Raw genomic sequence first — 21,582 nt, forward strand, 5'->3', positions numbered from 1 at the left:
TGAGCCTGACATTTCAGATACACAGAACTTTGAAAATCGATTTGATTATTGTCCCTGTTAATGAATGATACCACTTAAGTATAGATGGATGTTATATGTCTTATACACTTCTTCCTTGCTGTAACATCTCAGATTATACCCATTACAGTAAAAATAACATGTATTTATGGTTCAGTAAAGAAGATGGACTTCCCTCAGTTTTTCAAGTACTTGGATTCGTTTCTGTTTTCTTTTATTCTTTTGGTAGCAATGCTTGTTTTCTGTAGTTTAAGTGTTAGTTCAGTCATAGTCTTGCTATTGTGTTCATTAAATAATGTTTATTTTGAATTGCAGTTCGTCATGACTCTTATCACCATTAATACCAAGAACCTAGTGTTTTATTTTGACTTCTTATTAGTATTCTTACCATTTTAAATAAAAAAGTCTTTCTTCAATAATTGATAAGATAAAGAAATGTAATGTTCTGCAACTATCTCATTTTTCCTCATTTGGCTCCTTTATAAAGATGCTGTGCAGCCATCTTCCTAAGCAGAGAGCACATTCCTTGCCTAAGGCCAAAACAATTATCTGCCATCATAAAGAAGTTAAACCAGTGCGGATGAGGGAGAGAAAATGCTTGAAGTGCTAGTTACAAATTCTAGCAGCAAATCCACGGAAAAGTGAAAAGAATCAGTAAGCGTACCTTTTGAAAGCAAAGGCATGTCCTATTTGGTATAGAAAACACTGGGCTGCAGAGTTAGGACAAGCTGAAAGGGTAAGCGTGCTGCAAGGTCTTTGCATGTTTGCTGTTTTAAATGTCTGTGACTTGAGAAGGAGTTTGGCTAAAGATAGACATGTTTTTATATCTCTCTATATAGTTAGATGTATAGAAGGGTTGCATTGCCAGCTGAAAACTGTGGCTTGATATATTACGAAGAAGCATTTTGACAACGGCTTATAAAATGATTTGTGCTTTACTGTTTCAAGCTGCTGCGTTATTTTTGTTTCTTTTCAGTTACCGCATTTGAAATAGTGCCTTTGTCACTGATATTAGACATAGGCTTGTATCTTAATGAGCAGTCCTTTATGAAGAAGCAAAGTTACCAAAAATACATAACATTGCTTTTATCCATATGATTGCAGAATCTGAGGCCTTAAGAGACATTTGTGTTCGTGCACAATTTGTGTGCTTTGCTTTAAGCTAAGTATAAGCATACTTGATTAACTTTCTTATTTTTTTTCTTTTTTTTTTTTGTGAAAGATATTTCTCAGGGATCTATTAATTTTGGTATCACATAGCTGATCTCATGGATAAACTAGTTGTTTATGGATGCTGAATGTCTAAATAATCGAGACCAGAATACAAAATATATTATGAAGATTTTTTTTCTTGGGATAGAAAGCTCTCATATCAGCATTAAATATTAACTGTTGAGTACATTGTCAGCTAGACACAGATTTTAAATGAAAATTTTTAAGAATCATTTTGCTACAGAATAATGTTGATTTTAAAAAAACTCTTCCCTCTATGCCCCTTCCTGCCCTCCCTCGGGTCTTTCTGGTACAGATGTATCTAAGATTTTGAGAAGGCTTTTCTTTTTTAGACTGTGGTTCTAAAATGTAGGTCATGCTCTAACTGTATCTTTTATTGTGATTTTAAAAAGGTATAGTCACAGTAAGGTTTTTAATTAGAATTCATTTACATTAGTATTTTTCATTCATTCACTTCATAAGTGATAACAGCCGTGCTGTACTACTTGATCTGTAAACACAGAGGTAAAAGGTCCATGTCTTGGAAGAATAGAAAAGTTAACTATAAAGGAAAAAACCAGAATCAAATGGAGAAATAGAATGCAGTAATATGGTATCGTGATCCTGGCTGGCACAGGGAGCTGTTGCAACAGTGTTGTAACAGCCTTTGTTGTGATTCTCACAGCATGAGGAAGGTGAATTTTAAGGGACTGTTGCACGAAGCCTAACACTTCAGGTTTGCCAGCTTGTAGAATTGTTTTCTCCCTTAAATGGGCTTTGGAGGCTTCCAGCCTGGGTTGGGAAGCAGAAATTGGTATCTTAACATTAAGGTAGACAATGGGACAGGACAAAGAGGGCTGTGGAAATTAAGAAGGCTTATTTTTACACAATAAAGAAAATGATGCAAATGGCTGAAAAGCGCTGATAGAGTACAAATGAGCTTCCTTGGGGCTTTACATAGTTCTACTGGGGTTCAGAATGAAAGAGATGGAAACATTTTTAAGTTATGCAACAGCGTGCTGCTTCCCTGAGATGGTCCAGATGATTCGTATTGTAGCAGCCATTGCTAATGGGGTACTGCAGTATGCTTATCTGCGCTGATAAGCCTTTTCTTTGGTGGTGGTCACATTTGGAATGGATTTGAGGAGTGCATAGCTGCACTTACCTAGGCTAAACCAAGGAATACTGCTATGCAGAAGCCAGGATGAGCTCTTTTTTCTGTATAAAAAAATGAGAAGAGCTGTATTTTAGAGATGCTATGCAAAAGGCATCTGTGGACAAACAAGGACGTAGCAGAGGATATAGTTAGTGTAGTGATTTAGGACAAGTTTAGAAGGCTGAGCTGCAGGTGGTTATTACTATACATGAAAGAGATTAAAAAAAGCAGAGAGGTGGGGGGAAAAAAGAGAGGGTGCAGAATGAAGAGCTTCAGTTGGGCCATAATGTGTCTGAGTTGCATGCAAGACATCCATAAGAAAAGGCCAGAGGAAGAGGCTAATGAGATTTTAATTTGGACATGGTAGAACAGATCTAGAATAAAGAGGTAGACTGGTGAGATGGAAGGTTGGAGATTTTATATGAGTATGTTGAGTTTGTATATGGGATTATGCAGTTATGAGACCTATGTCAAGTACAGTGGTCTTGAGGAATCTCGCAGAGAGTTGGGGTGAAATGAGGAGGCTTTGCTGAAGGTCACTGAAAGAAAACTTAGAACACAGAAAGAAATGAAACTATTAAAAAAACAAGGGGCGGGTACAAGGTTTCAAAAAAAAAAAATAAATCCGGAATTTAGATTATCTAGACTTCAAAAACTTGGAGCAAAGGGGCACATCTGGAATTAAAACAAAATGGGAAAAGGTAGTAGTTGGTTAATCCAGTGCAATTAAGAATATTTTGAATTTGTTCTTTAAAAAACTTGAAAGGGCAAACAGAAGTTTGAGAGGAGAGAGCTAAAGGAGAGAGAGACAGAGTAGTTACCTAAGAGTTTTTTTCAGTGAGTACTGCAGACACAAAGTATCCTTTTCCAGAGACAGAAATTACAGCTCTTCTGTGGCCTTCTGCATTCTTCAAAATACCGAGATAAATGTGTAAGGAATGAAGGCCCTGTCAAGAAAGCAATTAAATTTCCTGTGGAATAAGGAGGAGGTTTCACGTTTTTAAAATAATACGTAGTTTTAAATGTGTTGTAGCATGTATCCACAAAGTTCCCTTTTTTTTTTTTTTTTAAATTCAGGAAGCAAAAGGATTATTCTGAATTCAATATTTATATTCCTCTAACAAATTTCTGAAATTATTTTTATTAGCAGCATATTTTATACACAGCCCTTCTAACTGCTGCAAACAATCCTGCTTATGTAATAAAAAGATGCCTCTGAATAACTTGGCTATGACTAATAATAAATGTGCTTATTTTCCTGTTACAGTGTTTTAAATAACCTTTTAAAATTCAATTTCACAAAGCTTTACCAATTTATGCGTAAGTCTATATAATACATATTTAAAAAAAATTGAGCAAACAAAAAAAAAAAAGATGTTCTCATCTGTTGTTCTTCAGTTCACTTTTTAAAGGGCTTTGTTCAGCTAAAAAACAGCAATAATAATAAACTCTAAAATTTGTTTTACAGAGTATTCTGTGAGGGTCCAGCTATGAATTTACCAATTCTTTGCAAACTTATTTAGGTCATTATGATTTTCTGAAAGCTCTTAAGATCTAGTAACTGCTAGTCTTTACATTAGGGCAACATATATGTGTAGCATACTGGATGTGTAAAAAGCCTGTCACGTTCAAAAGACAAAGACTGTACAGAAAAATAACTTTTCAGGTATAAGACTTACCTCATAAATGTGAGTGTTTCAGCATTCTCACCCAGAATACCTCAGATATTAAAAAGTGAGAACTGTAGAAGACAAATCTGAAATAATTCATAAATGTAAAATGTCCATAGTTCTTATCTGTCAGCAAAAAGTACTTTCACGTATGACAGTGATTGAATTTTTAATATACACTTAATTGAATAAGTTGTGTTAATGTTTCCAAACCACTTGTCAGAAAAGAAAACAGGTATGATTTTATCACATTTGATTATGATAAATCCCACCGCCCCAATACAACTGGCATTATATAAGCCTGGTTCTTCTGAAACTCCTGCTTTTAGAACTGAGAATGCCTTTTCACATAAGATAACTTCATCTAGGGTTGTCTACCCGAGATTTTGACAGCAGGCAATTTTGCGTCAGAGTTGCTGGTTCAGATTTAGAATCATAGAATCTTCTAGTTTGGAAGGGACCTTTAAGATCATTGAGTCCAACCATCACCCTAACACTACCAAGTCCACCACTAAACGATGTCCCTAGGCACCATGTCTACCCGTCTTTTAAATACCTCCAGGGATGGTGATTCAACCGCTTCCCTGGGCAGCCTGTTCCAGTGCTTGATAACCCTTTCAGTGAAGAATTTTTTTCCTCATATCCAATCTAAACCTCCCCTGGCACAACTTGAAGCCATTTCCATCTTGTAATATCGCCTGCTACCTGGGAGAAGAGACTGACCCCCACCTCGCTACAACCTCCTTTCAGGTAGCTGTAGAGAGCGATAAGGTCTCCCCTCAGCCTCCTTTTCTCCAGGCTAAACAACCCCAGTTCCCTCAGCCGCTCCTCATAAGACTTGTGCTCCAGACCCCTCACCAGCTTTGTAGCCCTTCTCTGGACCCGCTCCAGTACCTCAATGTTTTTCTTGTAGTGAGGGGCCCAAAACTGGACACAGTATTCAAGGCTTGGCCTCACCAGTGCCGAGTACAGGGGGACCATCATGTCCCTAGCGCTACTCACCACGCTGTTCCTGAGACAAGCCAGGATGCTGTTGGCCGCCTTGGCCACCTGGGCACACTCCTGGCTCATATTCAGCCAGAAGTCAATTAACACCCCCAGGTCCTTTTCTGCCAGGCAGCTTCTCCAGCCACTCTTCCCCAAGCTTGTAATGCTGCATGGGGTTGTTGCGACCCAAGTGCAGGACCCGGCACTTGGCCTTGTTGAGCCTCATACCACTGGCCTTGGCCCATCAGTCCAGTCTACCCTCAAGCAGATCAACACCCCAGCCCAACTTGGTGTCATCTGCAAACTTACCGAGGGTGCACTCAATCTTGTCATCCAGATCATTGATAAAGACATTAAACAGAACCGGCCCCAATACTGATCCCTTGGGAACACCACTTGTGACCGGCCAGCAACTGGTTTTAACTCCATTCACCACAACTCTTTGGACCCAGCCATGCAGCCAGTGCTTTACCCAGCCAGATTTTTGCTTGTGTTAAAGTAATTGTTTGACTTAATACGTTAATAGTAAATGTTTTTGAGTTTTCAGTTATTTCTATAAAATGGTCAAAACCTGTTTCTGAGACACTGTCCCTGCTAAGAACCTTGCATTTTCTCAAACGCTGTGTTTGGCTTTCCAACTCTTTCAGCCGTTTAGGGTCATCATTATCATATTGTCAGGTCACTGAGATTCCTGGTTTTATAGTTGTTTTTTAATTTGTTCCTCCATTTACAAATTAAGTTTGATTCGTGAGCATGAAAATTACTACATAATCTGATGCGGTCTTGGGGCAAGTCATAATTTTCTGATGATGTCCAGTTGTTTCTTACTGGAGCTGGAAATGTCAGAGTTTTTCCTTCCATCAGTGGAAAACCTATTTTGTATTAATAAGCACAGTGTGATTAAGATATCTCATAAAATTAATGTAAATGCCTTCTCCGGTTTCATTCACTTAATACAGGGAGAGCAATCTCACATACAGACCATTGCTGAATGCCAGTGGTTCCAAGCCTGAGCACAGCAGTGCTGTTCTGCTGGTAGGGGATGGAGACCTGAACCGCTGCTGTAACGGTGGTGATTTGCTGTTTTCACAATGCTGAAGAGGGAGGCTGAATATTTGCCCAATTCCTTTGCCCATAGTTACATTTTCCTCTGTCACTGGGCAAAAAGGATCTGCTCCAAGAAAATTATTTTCTCCAACTTGGAGGAGAAAAACAAAGAGAAGAGCTATGATTCATGCCTCTAGGGGTTCAGTAAAATGTATTTTACTCTGAAAGTGTTACAGCTAAATATTCCTATTTTCAGGCAGTGAAAGTTCATACTGGCTACAGAAACTTTGAGATAATAAAGATGTTTACTCTGGAAGTCATTGTTTAATTCTGAGAATTCAAAGAAGTTTATTATAACATAATGCTTCTGAGATGCATTTGTTGGGTTTCAGAACAACAAGGCCATTGAAAAATGCAAAACGCCCTTTGTTTAGTGGGCAAGTAGCAGATGGGGATAATGTGTGTCCCCCTCAGCCCCAGCCTGGCCAGGACCCCGTACGCTGGCTACCGTAGAGCAAGCGGAAAAAATGTGTGCTACTTGTTATTTTATGCTTGCTATGAGAAGTTAGTTTTCAGAAGAAAAGAGGAAATTAATACCCAAACTAGGTTTTATAGCTTCTCTCTAGCTTCTGAAGTGTTTGTATATAGATGAGAAAGAGCGAGTGATATATGTTTTCAGCACTCTGTTTCCTGTCACTCATAAACATTTTTTTCCTGAGGCTATCCTCAATCAATGTATTTTTTATTGAAAAGTGTGCTTTGGATGCTTGAGCAGGAATGTCAGGCTTACTCAGAAAAATCTGATGCCTGTTGATTTTGATGTCAGAGAGAAATAGTAAGCTTTTCTGTAGATGCTCTAACAAGTCCACGCAATGTTTTTGGATCCAGAATTCTTATAGCTATTAGCAAAAGCCTGTTATAGCATGAGCTAATGTAGTATGAAAAGAAAGAGCCATCAAATTTGGTCTTTGGTGGAGAGGGATTTTATTTCTTGAAATGCAATCGGTTTTCCTGGTATCTACCATAGATGACAGCACCAGTGCAAATTAGAGTTTGAATTTCCTTGACTAAGATTCTGATAATATCAGTAGTTAACTGTATTTTTTTGTTCTCAAAAATCTTTTTGTAACACACTGTAGAAAATTTTTTTTAAGAAAACTGTTAATTGCAAACTTATTATTTATGTCATTATGAAAATGGTATTCTCAGGAATGCATTACAGAATGAACTGTCAAGTGACTTGACCTCTTAGATCAGTAGTCAGTTTACTGAGGAAGAATTCAGGTGGTTCACAGTGTACTATACTGTTACAATCTTTCTTAAATCCTGTGGTTACCCTATGCAAATAGTTGTCAAAGATTTTATAGCATTATTAAAATCTGCTTTGAATCTAGGGTATCCTTCAGGAAAAAAGTCATCAATTATATACAATAAGTAACGATCCCTTGCCAGAAGGCATTTAATATTACCTTTCGATAACTATAAACCTGCAATATATTTTATACAGATTGAAGCTCTTTGCAGGCTGTTTCAAGTGGTGGCTTGTTGTTGCTGTTGGTGTACTAGAAGTACAGGTGGATAAAAGTCTCTCTTTTTTTGTCTGACCTGGTACTAGAAGAAGAATCAATAGCAACAAAAAATTTTGGTGACCAGGAAGACGAAAGGTATCAGTTGTTGAAAGAGACATTATGTAATTCTTCGGTAGTTCTCATAAAGGTTTGGTTTAATGAAAAATTTAAAGGCTGTGTAGCTAGGTGGTGCCAAGGGGCAGGAGTACTGGTGTAGGCACAAATAGGTAACGTTGAAAAAAAGCTAGAAGAGAATAGTGGAATCTTAGGCAGAAGATACTGGGAGGACTTGAGTAAGGAGCTGCAATCAGAAGTAAAATTATGTTACATCTTGAATAAAGAAATAGGCAGCCTATGAGATTAAATTTAGAATTTAATAAGATTAGAATTGATTTCATACATCTGGAAGGAGGCATTACCCTTAAGGGAAAGAGAAGTTTCTGTATTTAGGTGTGTTGCAAGTAGAGTGTAGATATTGCTTTTCGAAAACGGTCGTTCTTTCTGGTTTCCTCGTGTCACCAAGTAGCAAAGCAAACAGTAGAATTTGTATTCTGGGCCCAACAGTCTTTATGGAGCAGACTGTTATCATCTCTCTTTCCATTGATCAGATGGCTTTTCACTTAGCACGGTGCACCGGTGTTGAAAGATGACAAACTGATCTTGGACTCTTGTGTCTTCAGTCTCTGACTTCATGGAAATCATATTTGAAGTTCAAATACGAAGAGAATGTTATGCAATTCTGCCGTCACAATCTCATATTTCTTACTAGTATGGGATTTATACAATAGTGCCTAACTTAAGAAGTATTAAACTGCTGCTACCTTAAATGTCTATTATATTCTCGTCTTCCTTCCATTTGCATTGTGTGTGTACGAGCAAAGTCAACAAGTAATTTGATTTGTTGCTTTCAATTTGTGTACCATTATCTTTCACCTCATTTCCAGTAACGAGTAAGTTTTGGGTTTCCCCTAATTTTACTGTAGTAAACATTCCAGAAAATACACACTGTGGTTTTCACTTTCAGAATTTTTGGGGTGGAACTATGAGAGTTTATTTATTATCTGTTCTACAAAAGAGAGATCCTCCTACCATAGCCTGTTCCCTTGGTAAATTTTAGCCAATGAAATCTTTTCCCAAGCTGTAATTTTTTTTGCTGTCATTTTATTATTAGAGAAGTTTCACTGGTGCCTAGCTGTTAAGGCTTTGATACTGTATCAGTTTTCGGTATTCATAGTTCATTTCACTATTTTCCTGACAAAAGATTTATAGTTTGAATATAGATAGGGTCTTTAACACCTTGTACTGGGTCTGGGTGGGGTAGAGTTAATTTTCTCCATCGCAGCCTGTCTTAGATCTGTGACCAAAACAGTGTGGATAACACCAGTGTGTTGGCTGCTGCTGAGCAGTGCTTGTACGGCGTGAAGGCCTTCTCTCTTTCTCACTCTGCCCCTCCACAAACAGCTTATCTGAATTGACCGAAGAAAATTCCATATCACATAGTGTTGTGTTCAGCAATAAAACTAGGGGGCAGGGGAGTTTTCCCAAGGTAGCCATTGCTCAGAGAGTGCCTGGGCATCGGTCTGCTGGTGGGAGGTGATCAGTGATTGCCCCTGGCACCACTTAGGGGATTTTTGGTTTGGGTTTTTTTCACTTGTCTTTGATTCACTTGCAGATTTTTGTGGTGTTGTTTTTTTTTGTTTGTTTATTTGTTTTTTCCTACTTACTAAACTTTCTTTATTTTAACTCACTTTTTTTTTTTCTTGCTTTCGCCCTTCCTTTTGTCTCCCTCATCTAGCTGGGGAAGAACGAGCAAGTGACTGGATGGGGACTTAGGTGCTGGTTGTGATCAACCCACCTCACCCATTCTTCAGACACTGGATATAAAAGCTATTCATTGTGTCAGAATCTGGAAAATCTGTCCATTTGTCTTTTCCCTTGAGAACAGTTGATCCTGCAATCATATTTAAGAACAAAGTGTATCTTTAATTATTTGGTGGTGGTGTCCTTCATCTTACTTGTTAGGGTGGCTAATACATTTGCCTTGTATTATGGTCATTTGTTTGAATAAACGTCATCATTATATTGATTAATATCCTGCCTTTCATAAGACCCATAAAATTTCCTGTCTAAATTCTCAGTGTCCTATTTTCAGTGATGCAGAGCAACTATTTTTCATATTTAATACACTGAAAAGCAGTTTGGAACAAAGGACTAACAGAATGGAACAAACTTTTAAAAAATTCATTTATTCTTTCTTAGGAGATACTGAAATAAGGCCAAGATGTCACGTAAGAATCCAGAGAGCTGCTTAAATCGGAGCAACAGGGGTTTCCCCCTTATTGCGTGGTGGAATCATTGTTGGACACCCAGAAACTCCCTAGTGGTGGAAATGCCCAGCATGGCTGAGCATGGATTTCAGCAGACTTGAGCTAGACTGAAGATTTAGGCAAAGAGTGCTTGATGTGAACTTGGTATGTAGCTGCTCATGCCCCGTTTTGCTATCTGTGATATTCCGTGCTGAGCACATCTGGCAAGACTTAATGTGAGAGCCATAAAGTCTAATGTGTCTTTTTGATCCAACTCTTTGGCCATTCTGCACAATGGACGGCTCTGGAATTTAGTGTCAGTAGGGCTGAGACTACCATAATCTAGCAAGAAAGGGGAAAAAACCAACCTTAAACTTGTCTTTGAAATGCTTATAACACAGGAGCTAAACTGTTTACATCTTTTTATATAAATGTGAATTCTCAGATCATCTGTATGACATGATAGGTTATGACAGTTTCAGCAAAAAATTTTTTCCTTGATCAATTTGTTGTTTTCTGTGGAGGATAAGCCCGTAATATTTTCTGTCTGTTCTCAAGGACTTCTTCTGTTAAGGACTCAGCCCTGATTCCTTTGTATCTCATGCCTTACTATCTAGCATCCAAACACATAAATGAAGAGAGCACTTGAGATGGTATCTAAAGTGTTTTAACTTTGGTGTATCCTTACAGTCTCAAGTTGTCTCTGATTCCTTGTTCTTAGCCAATCCTTTGCGGCACAGTGGGACAATTGGGTCCCGTGCCTTGCAGGTGACAGCAGCAAATGGTTTTCCCACTTCAGGGAATTGCTGCTGACTGGTTCTCCTGTGTCAGCTGTTAAGTCTGATACCTCAGGCACAAGCTGCTTTCAGCATCGTCTCCTTTCTGGGCTCAGCTCCAGTGGTGTTTAGCTCCTTCTACCAGTGCTTTCTCAGCACAGAAGTTGTTGCGTTAGGGTGTCAGTCAGATTTTGCATGGCAGCTCTTTCTCCTCCTCTTCTCTCTTGGCTCAGTGCATGGGCTGAGGTGGTGTCAGCACTGTTTAAGGTACTGTTTCTTAAGCTCCTAGCTAAAGCATTGTGCTTTGATGATGTTCCTGCTACGGTTTTCAGGTTGATGGTTCTTGCACTCCAGTGGTTTTTATTTCTTTCCTTACATTGCTTCTCTATAATGGGCCTCTTTTATAACATGTTTCTGTATTTTTCTGCTGAAATTGGAACTCTGTGCCCTTTCAGAAAAGGATATATAATGAAGTGATGGAATTTGGTACTTAGTGTGATGGTAGCTACTCAATTAATTCCTTTTTTTTTCTTTCATGAAAAGTCCTTGGTATTCTCTCCAGCCCAAAAGATGGTTTCATAACTGTAGTTATTCTGAGGATAAGAAATTTTCCCCTATTTATTGAAATAGAAATATATCCTTGTTTGCTCCCTTAAGAGTGGTGATTTATTCTAGGTCATACGGTTTTAAGGAAGTAAGAATTACTTGAAATTCCAAACTTTCAGAGTCTGAAAATTACTAGTTTTATGATGGGTTTCTTTTTCTGGGTAGATAACCTGCTAGTGCCTTTGTGAGCGGCCCTTAATTTATGCCACTTACTTATACCTGACAGTTGTTTTGTAAATATTTGTCAATGAGAGTGTGTGTGAATGTGTACTATTTTCCCAGATCAAAACAAGTTTTGAATATTCTTTCTTTTAGTTAACTAATATCTTTTGTATTGCAGCTAACAAATTAATTAACAGTGTAGTTAACAAATTCAGCGTGTCTTATCTTTTTCACCTTGCATTGAGTATCATCTTAGAAAAATGAGTCGGCTAAGTGCAGATATTAAATAATTCTTCATAATATCACAAATAATTACCACTGCATATGGGAATCATTCAGAGCTGTTCATACATGAAATAGTGTTTTTCTTAAAAGTATATTATTAATAAATAATTGCATTAATAGCAAGTACACATGAAGAAATATTAATCATGGTCAGTGTCATTACAGTATGTTGTGTTCATGCAAGTGTCAGAAGTGCATTACAAATGCTGATTAACCTGGGAAATAAACTAATAGAAGAGCGCAAAGATGAATGTCACTGCAAGAATATTTATGTGAGCTTTTGATTTAATCTTGCCAGCTAAGTACTGCAGGTGAAGTGAGAGAAGCTTCCACCTGTAAAGTTCTAGTGATATTTAATGAAACCATTGGCGTTTTAGTCACTGGAGGTTGAATGGATTCCACTAAGTGTGGTAATCTGCTCTTCTTTATAAAGAAGAGATTTCAGATGTCTCCATCTTGTATGCATTGCAAAGCCGTCATCGAAGAGGATGCTCTTTAACCAAATGCAAAATATTCAAGTTGTGTGTGTGATATTTTTAGTTTCATTGACTTTTTTTTTCCCCTATACATACATTTTATTTTCCTCCTTGTGGATGATGACAATATGAGTATCTGCAAATTGTGTTTTTCAAAGCACAACAGCTTTGCAACAACCAAAGACCATACAGTTAGAGAGATCTGTCATGCAATGTCTGTCCCTCTGTGCTACACATAATATTTGTAAAGAGAAAGCATTCTTCAACTCGCTGCCACTGTGAGAGGTATAGCTGGCTTCAGCTTCTAGTGAAGCTGATTTTTCTCAGGCAGGAGTAAAGGAATAGCCCTTTGTCTCCTGTTCTAATCATTTTATTCCCTGTGCATATCTGATGGACATATAGAGACAGGCTGACAACAGATTTGTTATCTACAAGCCAGCAGAAAAATTAAATAATACAAGTAGGAGTCTGAAGAGGAGTGAGTGTACAATAACAAACTGACAAACCCTTACAAAGCAGCTGAAGGAAAAGGAGAGCTGTTTGATAATCCTGGGCTTTGTTGGCTTACCTTTTTTGTGATAGAACAAATGTTTAAATTAAAAATCCATATAAAGTGCTGTGTATTTCCAGAACAAGGGGATTTTTTGGGGGTTTTGGTGTGGTTTGTTTTTTTGGTTTTTTTCTATAACATTATGTGCATGCAAGTATTGATTTTTCACCTCTGGGATAGCTGTGCAGTAAAGGAAAGTACGGCCAAAAAAATGGAGGCGTACTTTTTTTAAACAGTTCTTAATCCTGGGACTAGTGACTTCTATCTAGTCCAAGGGTGCATCTGTGTAGATCTTTGCAAGGAGGTGATACTTGCTCCCTCTGCCTCCTAACCTGACAGGAGGCTGCACGAGTGCCACTGAGTGCAAGTTGCAGTGCCGTTGGTAAGCGAACATTAGTCTTGTCAACACTATTAATTTGGCTCCATAATATTCCATAATAGTCTGTTCACATGGTTTCTGGTCATTATGTGCGTATTCCTTAAAGCTTCCAAGTGATGTGAACATTTTTAGTACAGCAAAACAACTGTGAAGGTTTATGTCAGAAAAATCTCATTAGTTTTAGTTGAACTGAAACAATTCCCTTCCCTCCTCCCCTTGCTTTTAAACCTTTCTGAAAACAAGTTTTTCTCTAAACTAAGAATAAAAATCACATTAGAATAAGCAACTTGCATGGTGTAAAAACCATTCCCACTTTGCCAAGACTGTGATTTTGAGCAACTGAAAAGTTTTAATTGTAACACAGGATCGTGTACCTTTTTTAAAAAATAAAAATTATTATGTGAAGATGTAAAAATAAGGTGCACATTAAGTAAAATTATAAAATCTAAATGCAACTCGTTGAAACAAAACACTTCTACTTTGCTTAAACGTAATATTATTAAATGAGCAGAAAACGAGAATGTTCTTCCTGAGTTGTTTTTTCCTGCTGATGAGCACACCTTGGACGTGTTGATACAGTTGTGTTTCCAGTGGAAGATTGTACTGGCCTCTCCCCTTTCCTCTCCCAAAGAGGTGATGGTGGTCAGTCATTTGCCTGTTCCCTTGTAAATCTAGATGTTCTTGCTTGTCTCTCCTTGAAGTGTGATACTTATGGTGTTTATTGCATAGAATTAATATATTATTTCCTAGCTAATATAATACTATTTTTAAAATAATAGCCGATTAAATCACTCCTACAGGAAGCAATTTATTATATAAGACATAACACATACAGAGGTTGAATATACACCTATTCCCTGACTTTTCCCCAGTTTCTACCAAACGTTTCTCTTTCAGAGGAAAAAAAAAAAAAAAAAGAAGGAAAAATAGTTTATGAAGAGCTGCTGAAGAATTTCAATAAAGCAATGGCGGATTAGTATCAGAGCTGAACTATTGTCTGTTGCTTTTCATAATTTTGTAGTAGCAGGCTATCTAACCAAATGCATGCTGGTTATGGTTGGTTTTAGACTGTAATACACTGGTCAGGTCAAAATTGACTTGGAAAATATGGAAATCACCATCACTTACACTTGTATACCTTATTTTTACACAATTTCTCGGAAGTTTCAAGAATATCATGACCCTTGTTCTGTAAGTTAATTTGTATGGTATGTCCAAACCATTGCAATAACACACAGAAAAGGTCATATTTGAACAGAAGATTGATATTTTCACGCTTTGATATTGCCCTCACTTCCTTTGATTAGAGTTGAAGACCTTGTCAGGAAACTAAGTAAAAACTGCGTGGAGATTTCTTTCATATTTTTCTGAGCCCTGTTTTCCACCCTCCTCACCCTTCTCCTCCACAGAAGAATAGAGAAAAGACTTAAAGTCTCTCTTGAGTCAGCCTCTCACTTTTCATAATGATAGGTAGGGGGATAGCTGTTTCAGCCTGAAGGGAGCTTCCAGACATTGTTCGCTCTAACCTGAATCAAGGATTTTGTGGAGGGATTTTTTCTCTCATTTGTTTTGTCTCTATTGAATCCAAATACTCTTGACTCTTTTTTTTCATTCTAGTTATTTTACCAGAATAGCCTCAGCCTAATTTATCCTGCTTATTTTATTCTTTCTTTTGTTCTTCTTCCCTCTGCCTTTGACCTTCTCCTGCTTTGCTTTGTAGCATTCCTCTGCAGTTATCCACCCCCCCTTTTCTCGGACATACTTTCCTCATTACCCCAGGCATGCGTTCTGCTCCTTTCTTTTAGAGCCATATAACACATGCATTAAGGACCTATGCACGTTTCTTGCTGACTTTGTTCTCTTGTCCAGCAGCTTAGCAGTTCTCAAGACAAGGAGTGTGTGTTCCAGTGTTTGTGTAATGCTCAATGCAGTAAGGTCTGTAACCATAGTAAGACTCTTACCGTCCACTGTTCTGCTCATGGAAGTGATCACCCAAACTCTGATGTACAGTCCAGCCATTTGTTGCTGCTCTACAGATAATTATGCGTGCATGCATGTCTTGTATAGTCAGGTTTTCAGGAGTAGTACTGATACTAAGCAACAGACTTTTTTGTAAGTTCTTTCTACTTACCTATAAACTACCACTGAATGGTAGTCTTCAGAGTTTTTAAAAAAAACATCTTTAATTCAACACCAAAAGTATGTGCAGGGGAATATCCCTGTCACCTACCCCCAAGCACCAGTTTTAAGAGATTCCATAATAAATGAATAGAGGGAGAAGGAATAGGCTCCTCTAAAGGCTAAATCAGAGAGGAAGCCTGACCTAAATGCTCTGGACTCCCTCTGCTTTTACAGCGATAAAGTCATCTTTTTTTTTTTTAAGTCAAACATCTCAGTGAGATGACTAAGTTTGAGTAGCATAATCACATGATGCTGCCCTTTCCCCGTCTTTCCATACTGCTGACCTAAAAGGGCCCAAACCCAGCACCTCACTCCACAGCAACCAGAGTTGTGCTAAATGGGGATGTGTAAGAAGCAGGAGAAGTGTGAAGCAGAATCATGAAGAAACATCAGGGTGCGCTGGGTGCCAGTTGGCCAGCTGATTTGTAACGTGCACAGCAGCATTTTTTCCCCACAGTAGAGCTGAGAGCCTGTCTTTACACCCAACAGTGCAGTTCCCCAATCAGTGAAGAAAAGTTTAAGCAGATTCATCTTGCATTGATTTATAGGGTCAGGAGACTTTTCTGTCAAGTTCCAGTATAATCAAGGTGCTTAATCAATAGCAGTGTTAAACTGCCACCCACAACCATTTGCGGGGATATTTTTCTTTGATTTTCTGACTCACTTGTATAATGCGGTGCATGTCTTAAGAGATTAAAAATGGAAAGAATACATGGGTAGATGTTTTTGATGAATAGGATCTTCAGTAGAAATTTAATAACCTCAAATGTAAAATATTGATCTTGTTATACTTTCTCTTATAAATTCCTTTAAAACTGTAACTTTTTTTTTAGTTGCACTTACATGGAAAGACAAACACAGTCTTAGCATCTGTAATCTAACATGTGACATGATGCAATATACAGTTCGTAGCCCTGAAGGTCAGGAACTTGAATTTTATTTATTAGAGAGGGAGAACGTGAATTGGCACTATGGCGGAAGGGTGTATTTTTAGACAGAAGTGGAGCAAAAGGGAGAGAATGTTGGATACTATACGTTAAGTGACTATAGAAATCAAGTACATAGATGAATTTTAGCAAATGTATTGACAGCAACTCAAAAAAAAATAATTGAGTGGTCTTTATTGTATACATTATGGAAGCATTTGATGATACACGTACTCTCACTGTGTATCTGAGAGAGTGTGACTGGATTAAGCCAGCATTTGAAACAGTGGAGAGTACTTTCTGTGGTGAAAGTATGATTATTTTTTTTTACCATTAAAACAGGGGAAGTAGGTAAACTTTTTTGGTGTTTTCTTTGTTTGTTATTTACTACATCATGGACTGTAACTTTTCCAGGCCTCTGCATGCTGTAGAGCTTTCCTGGCTAAATTTGACCATGAATCAAATGTACTGGCTAAGTTTGACCATCTTCCTAGCAGACACTTCCATTACCAAAATTCAAACTGGTTTGTTAGCACCCTTGTATACTTTGGTACTCTGAGCTAAAGTTTGGTGGAGAGGGCACTGCAAGACTGTTCTAGTCTCTTCGTTTTTAAGATTGTGAGACTCTAGTGTTTGGGATGCCTTAGTGTTTTCTTGGTATCTGTAAATCACCCTTAACATAAACTAGTTTACAATATCATGTAAAATGAATAAGTAATTTTAAAATTCTAATTATAGAGAACATATTCACAACTTTATGGAGCTAGCACCATTCTTACCTCTTTCTAATCTAGTCCAAGTTTCTCTTACAGGAAATCATCTGTTTAATAACCTGTTTGTAATGCAAGATTAAAGTTTTCTTCTTGCAAAAATTCTTAATTTACAACCAGAGGAAAAAAAAATTGATGCCTTTTGTACCCAGCTCCATTTGAGGTTCCACGACAATTCAAATCTTAATTCCATCAAGAATAATGTCTTTAATTCCTAATATAATTCAGGGATGGCTTTAACTTTTTTCCTTTTGGTGATTCAAGAATCAGGGCAATTAGTAAATATTAGAAGAACTGTAATTGTATGGTGAGTCAAAGCATTCTTTTTTTACTATCCATTTAGTCTTTCTATGTACCCAACATATCATTTCTTATAAAGTACCCAAGGTAAAGCTGAAGTTTATGAGTGCAGACTTGAAGATGAATTATTGCATGTAACATTACTGATTCTTGATGGAGCTAATGATGGAGTAACTTAGTCTGGAAGGGTCTTCTGGAGGTCGTGTGATCAACCCCCTGAGCAAAGCAATCGCAATTCTGAAGTTAAATGGGGTTACTATGGGCCTTGATTGAACAAGTTTTGAGCATCTCCAAGAAACTGAGACTCCTCAGTTTCTCTGGCACCCTGTTCCAGTGTTTGACTACTCTCATGGAGAAAGTTTTCCATCTGCTGCAAGAGCAGACCATGATAATGACATTTCTGAGGTGATGATTGCATGGGGTGACTAGCTTCTCACTCTTCAAAGGATTCCACGATTAACATATGTGTACACTTTATCAAAGGAAACGAGGCTATAGCTGCTAGCAGGGGTGGCTCTAATGTTCTTAGCCAGTGAGCAGCTTCCTATCCCTGTGTGTTACGATGCCAGGCTTGAAGCTGGCGTGTCTGCCATCACATTTATGACGAGAGAGAAATAATGCTCAGATTTTAACAAGGGTTATAAAGCTGAGGTGAAGATGGATGGATGCCAGTGTTTTCTGCTGAGCCACAGAGCAGCCTGGATATTCTACCACACTGTGCTGACTGCACACTGGTAATATTTTTTTACAGCCCTCTCAGCCTTTGGAACAGCAAGAGTGGAAACTCTGAGCTACCCCCACTTTATGAATCCGCTTGTATTTCCTAGTGTTTGTTTTATGGTAAATTTATGTTACTTTTTCCGTGCCTACCAACTGATTTAATAAAAGATTTTACCTCTACCTACAAATTGTTTTGCATTATAACAGCAACTTAGAGTCATAGAACAGTTCAGGTTGAGACAGACCTCTGGAGGTCATCTGGTCTAAACTCCTGGTCAAAACATGTTCAGTTGTGAAGCTGTTGTTAGAGGTGTACTAAATTTAGATGCTAAAAATAAGCGTCTGTATGTTTTCCTTCTGCATTAAAGAAAATAAATAAATCATTTAGAATTCCTAGAATAAAATGAAATAATCAGCTGGTGTAAAAGAAAATACTTTGACCAAGGTCATGAATCGCAGTCAGGTAAATGGAGTGAACAAAGCTCTGAATCTGGGTATCTGTTGGAAACTGTCATGCCCCTGTTAGTAATTCTGAAGACCTCTCTTAAACCCAAATGGATATGATGGCTACTAATCTACTTTAACTAAGTCTATCATTAATAACACAAAGCTGTTAACAATAAGAGGGAGGTGGGGTTTTTGATTTGGGGTTTTTTCGTTGCAGATAACTAGTTTTAATTCATGAGTAAAAAACAGAGGGAACTCTCAGAAAAGCTCTCAGTTTAGGTTTTGCTTTTGTTTATGTAGCTGAGTTGAAAATTGTCACAGGAAGAAGCTGTTTATTTTATTTTCACTATGTGAACTCTGAACATAAATGTAACTTCTATTCATAGAGTACAGAAGCTGCAGACAAAGTAACTCAGAAAAGCACGTTATACTGATGTCGCTGCAGATGGCAACTCCTGAAAGCCTAGGGGCATGGGAGAATATTGAATCTAACTTGAAATGCATTTACTCAGATCCTTGTTGGAGGGGTTCTGCAACCTGTTTGTAGTCAGCGTTGCTGCTGTCACTTGTTTGCGAGAGCAGAGGAGCGTCAGAGGTTGAGGAAGCATGTGCCCTTGCTCTGGCAGCGAGCAGGGGCAGCGGGCAGCGCAGCTCCGTTTCTCCTGGCTGCTCCTTGCAGTAACTGGAAAGAAAGACGCAGCAGAAGCAGCATGCCCGTTCTCAGCAGCCTCACTGACAAATTCCAGTGACACCTCAGCAGTCAGGGATTTTCAGCTTTGATTCCTTAAATGATGAGTGCCTTACCAGTGATGGTGTGGAAAGAATCGATAATGCGGCCACCTCGGTTTCAGGTGTAGGTCAGCTGCTTTTTGGTTGCAATTCTTTGCAGACTGTCCTCTAAGTTATTGTGTTGCAAAGTATGGAAAATTTTCATCGGGGAATATGACATGATCTTGTACTTTACCTACTTTATTGTCTTAATGTTATTTTACTCACTGTTTCCTTTAGTAGTTGTGTTTGCCATTTGTGGGAAAGTCTATTTATAGACTTATTTAGACTCTATATAGACTTAGATATAGACTCTATATAATTTACTGGTTTCCTGCAACGTTGCTAAGCTGCTTCTACCAAAAAGGTGTTAATAATTTTTGCTATTTTATATTTTACTGTATATATGTGAAAATAGGTGCCAAAAAGTGATCCAGATGTAAACCTATTTGACAGCATATTTCTTTGATAAAACTCTGAAGTTCTCCTTCGATTCTTTATAACTAAGAATGCAACTAATAAACTTAACTTTTCTAGGCTTTTCTTCAGAATAAACTTACTGTGAAGTATTCTGAAATGTGTTGTCTAGAGCCTTAAGTTTTCTGCTAAATAACTGGATAATGAAAGGAGAGTCAAATTTTGTGCATTTTTTTTTATGGCTTTCCACATATGTGTGCTTTTCCACTTTTCATCCCTTTTATTGTTTTTGCTGGATCAATGGCTTTTATTCATGTTTTCTAAAATTTTTAGTTTATTGAAGTGTTTGGGCACAGAGGAGGGCATAAAAATGTTACAGCAGGAAGTAATGCGTATAGGTTACACTGCCTGTGCCCAAATACATTTAAAAAAATGTAGTTCTTGTTAGCAATGAAGTATTAAGCATTTGGTAAGTATGCAAGTACATTTTCCATGTTTTCCAGCACCTTTTTTGCATAATGTTCTTTCTCTGCTCCCTTCTCAGTTACTTTATCAAAAAATAAGCAAGAGCATAGGAATTTCAAGAAGATAGTTGGAAAGTGTAAAATTAATTTAGTCTGCATTTCCTTATATTGGCCAATTTGTCATCCTCACTTATTTATTGCAAATGACTTAGCATTATGTGGATAATACTGGTGATGGTGTAGTCTTCTGGAGTTAGACTAGATGAAGGGGTTTTGGTAGTAGGTAGTTGTAGGGAGACTTAGTTCTGCATTTGCTTTTCTGATGGCATTGTAGCACTTCACATGGAAATACAGGCACTGCCAGACCAAGTCAGCCCATGGGTTTCTGTAGTCTCACATGCTGCCCTTGGAAGTGGCAAGTAGGTTAAGAGGCGGGCCAGATAACATAATTCACCTAGGAGTTTACATTTATGGGATGAAGAAAATATTATGAATAATAGTTCATGCTGTACTTGGGGCAGAGGGATTCTACTTGTACCCTGAAGCATGAGATTGAATTACTTTTACATCATTGTCTTTGCTTACAAAGCTGCCAGTGTTGTTTGTCATCAGAAAATTATCCAACCCTTTTAAAAAGCAGCTTTAATATTTGTCTCAATGAACTTTCACAGCAGTAACTCCAGGAATTAATTAAACACTGCCTTGGAAAAGTGGCTGCTTTTTGCAGTTGAAAGTTTAGTATCATTTGATAGAAGTAGATTTTTCACACTCAGGGAATAAAGTTCAAAAGAAATTGGATAGTTTTCACTATGCACTTCATTATTTTATTATGCTTTTTCCCAGTTGATAAATTAATTGGCTGATTGCATATATTAAGTGGGCTTCCTCCTTCCATACCCCCCAGCCCCTTAGCTTCTTAGCTTCTTCTGGACCACTTCAGTCCAAAATTAAATAGATGATAAGCCTATAAATGTTAGTAATCTTATGATCTATCTAAAGTAGCTCTATTACTGATGGTATATTTATGATCTGTCTAAAGTATGCTCTTCTAAAGCTACAACATTAAAGTTAAACTTCAGTTAAATTTGGCAAATTCAGTGAGTTAATTAACTACTTTAAATATCTAATTAACTACTTTAAATATCTCCTGTTTGTGCATGCGGAAAGTTTCAAGTTGTGTGCTATTTTTATATGTTTTTCTCATTTTCTTATTAATTTCTATTTATGAGACAAGGTGTAGATTATATCTGATAGTTATTCAGTGTTCCAGATATTACCTATAATACATGTTATATAATATTTTTAGGTTAAAGATGTGGTGGGAGGGCAGTATGGCTTTTTACAAGAGTGAAGTGTGAAACAGTTGTAATTCCATACAGTGAAAGAATGTA

The 21,582-nt window shown here is 37.6% G+C and overlaps 1 protein-coding gene across 4 annotated transcripts in view; it reads left to right on the top strand.

The window, feature by feature from the left end:
- Nucleotides 1–21,582, top strand: part of CADM2 (cell adhesion molecule 2) — a 673,883-nt gene that overhangs the window by 396,874 nt on the left and 255,427 nt on the right. Inside the window, exon 1 of one of the 4 annotated variants that reach the window (XM_063347850.1) lies at nucleotides 653–754. The exons of the other annotated variants lie outside the window; for them this stretch is intronic. The gene's annotated coding sequence lies outside the window, so the exon portion shown is untranslated. Of the gene's footprint in view, nucleotides 1–652; nucleotides 755–21,582 lie in introns of those variants that run through there. 4 annotated transcript variants of the gene reach the window in all.

The sequence above is a fragment of the Chroicocephalus ridibundus genome, chromosome 1, assembly GCF_963924245.1.
Source record: "Chroicocephalus ridibundus chromosome 1, bChrRid1.1, whole genome shotgun sequence".
NCBI lineage: Eukaryota > Metazoa > Chordata > Aves > Charadriiformes > Laridae > Chroicocephalus > Chroicocephalus ridibundus.